We start from the raw sequence: 2,367 nt of genomic DNA, 5'->3' as shown, positions 1-2,367 counted from the left end.
CATCACCAGCCACTCCCAGAGCATGCCGCTCGGAGTGCTTACCGCTGTCAGCGGAATACTACTCGCTTTTATGAGCAATTGGTAATACCCATCGACCAAGTCGAGTCTACTGTACTTCGTACATCCCACCAATTTGTTCTGAAGAACATCTCTTCTAGGACTCAGCGTCTGTGTCAGAATGGTGGCAACGTTGGACTTATTGTAAGCATGAACGATACGCATCTTGCCGTTCGGCTTCCGAATATAAAACGTGGGTGTCAGATGGGGCGACTTGCTCTCACGTACCATTCCTGCGTCGTGCTTCGCACGGAAAAAGGCGTCAATGACGTCGCACTGCTTCTTGGGCAGGGGCCATTGGCGTGTTACGCAGTATTTGACTCCCGGAACCGGGTCGATCTCATGACGCACACCTCGGTCCGGAGGTAGGACCGTCGGCGGGTCTTTATAGACGACGTCTTGAAATTCCTTCACCAAAGGGTAAAACGGATTCGAGGGATTATGTAGGATCGACGATCCACTTCGTCCGTTCAGCACTCTCTTGGTGTCCTCCAAGACAGCTTCATCCAGAAGCGATGACGAGTTTTTCTCCTCGTCCGGTCGTACAATGACCACTTCTGCCAAATCGCCTGCCTTCAAAGCACTGCCGAACTCTTCAAGGGACATCTCGATCAGCTCAAGAAGAGAATCTACTGCAGACATAGCCTCGAGGTGGACGTCGCCATCTACCTCCCCTGTCATACTGTTGACGAGGGTGTATAACTGTGCACCGTCGTCTACGGTAGACACACCCTGGATCAGGGTCGACGCCCGGCGTCTTGTAGCCAGCATACGCTTTGCCGTCGCCTCGTTACAGAGGTTCTATGTCTTGGTGAGACCAGGGTAAACATGCATTCCACGTCGTCCGGTGTCAACCTCACTTTCTGCTCCAAAGGAGCAGAAAGTGAGGTTACATACGACAAAGAGGGCCTAACCCCGCAGTCTTTGTCTAGTGGAAAACGGGCTACTCCACGCGCATCTGAAGGGCCGCGCTCAAGATGCCTCGGACTCTGTCCGACCACGCCATCGATGGCATGCAGCGACTGCTTCGACACTCGAGCAGCGCTCAGTGGTTTACGTGCCACTTCATGTGCATCACAGAGGCCTCGCCCTCAATGACTCGGTTCTTGGCCGACCATGTCACGCATGGAATGCAGCGACTGCTTTGAAAGCTGAGCAGCACTCAGTGGTTTACGTGCCACTCCACGATCAGCCCGCAAGCCACGCTCGGGACTCCTGTCCGATAAACCGTTGGTGTCTACCAACTCGGACATTACAATGTCTAGCACGTTGACCGTCTCGGTCTAGTGCTCTCGCCAATAGCGCTTTTTTCTCCTAGCAGGGGTGGGATCATGACACGCCAAAACTGCACCAGGAGACGTGCGCGTAGCGCCCAAGGTCTTTGACCTCCAATCAATTCATGGCTCATGGTGTTCCAACCATGTCATTCCTAGGATGAGGTCATATCTTGCATCCAAGTCTAAGACTAGACAGCGTTCCACGCTATCAAAGTCAAGGAACTTGACTCCGAGGTCCACAGGGACCTTCAGGACTGTGACACGTGTTCCCGTCGCAAGGCGAAGAGTAACAATGCCACCCAACCGCGCTTTCAGCGCCTCAGTATACAGCTGGATTCCTTCCATCGTGGAGCGTCAAGCATAATTGCCCGACGCCCCGGAATCGATAAGTATTTCTCGAAGCCCTTTACGGTCGCCTCTACGACCAGCAAGCCCGGCTTGCATACACGTTCCGCGTTCAAGAGCACGGAGCTCTTCGGGACTTCCTCCCTGAGTCTCAACAGAACTCAGTCCTTTCCTAGTAGGTCGCCCCACGCCTGCTGGGTGATGTCGTTTCCCCGCGACGAACCAGACTGGTAGGTGTTGGGACGATGGCTCGAAGAACCTTGACGCGCCTTGCGCAGGGGGTAATAGTTCCGAAGGTGACGGGTGTTTCCATAGACAAGAAACCGTCGTGTGTTTGCGTGCTACCCGGCAGCTCGGAGCTCTGCTCCCTCGTCCTCAGCATAGCTGAGATCCATGGGCATAGGCCCGCTCGACGAGCTGTTGGAGTGTGCATTCCAACCAAGTCGTGCCGACTTGAAATTGAACTCGGCATTCAATTCCACATTCACCGCCTCTTCAAATGAAGACGGATGCACACGGAAGACCTCCATTCTGGCCACGCCAGTGCGAAGGTCTTCCATAAAGACGGTCACTGTGACCGCCCCCGGAAGGGGATCTGCTGCCATTCCGGCAATAAGAGTGCGCATCTCTTGAACAAAGTCCACCAATTTCCTGTTGCCCTGTCGGGCGGAATGGGGGCGCGATCGTA

Source organism: Plasmopara halstedii, assembly GCF_900000015.1.
Source record: "Plasmopara halstedii genome assembly, contig: Scaffold_1594, whole genome shotgun sequence".
Lineage (NCBI taxonomy): Eukaryota > Oomycota > Peronosporomycetes > Peronosporales > Peronosporaceae > Plasmopara > Plasmopara halstedii.
The sequence above is the reverse complement of the archived record's forward strand: the minus strand, read 5'-3'. Positions refer to the sequence as shown.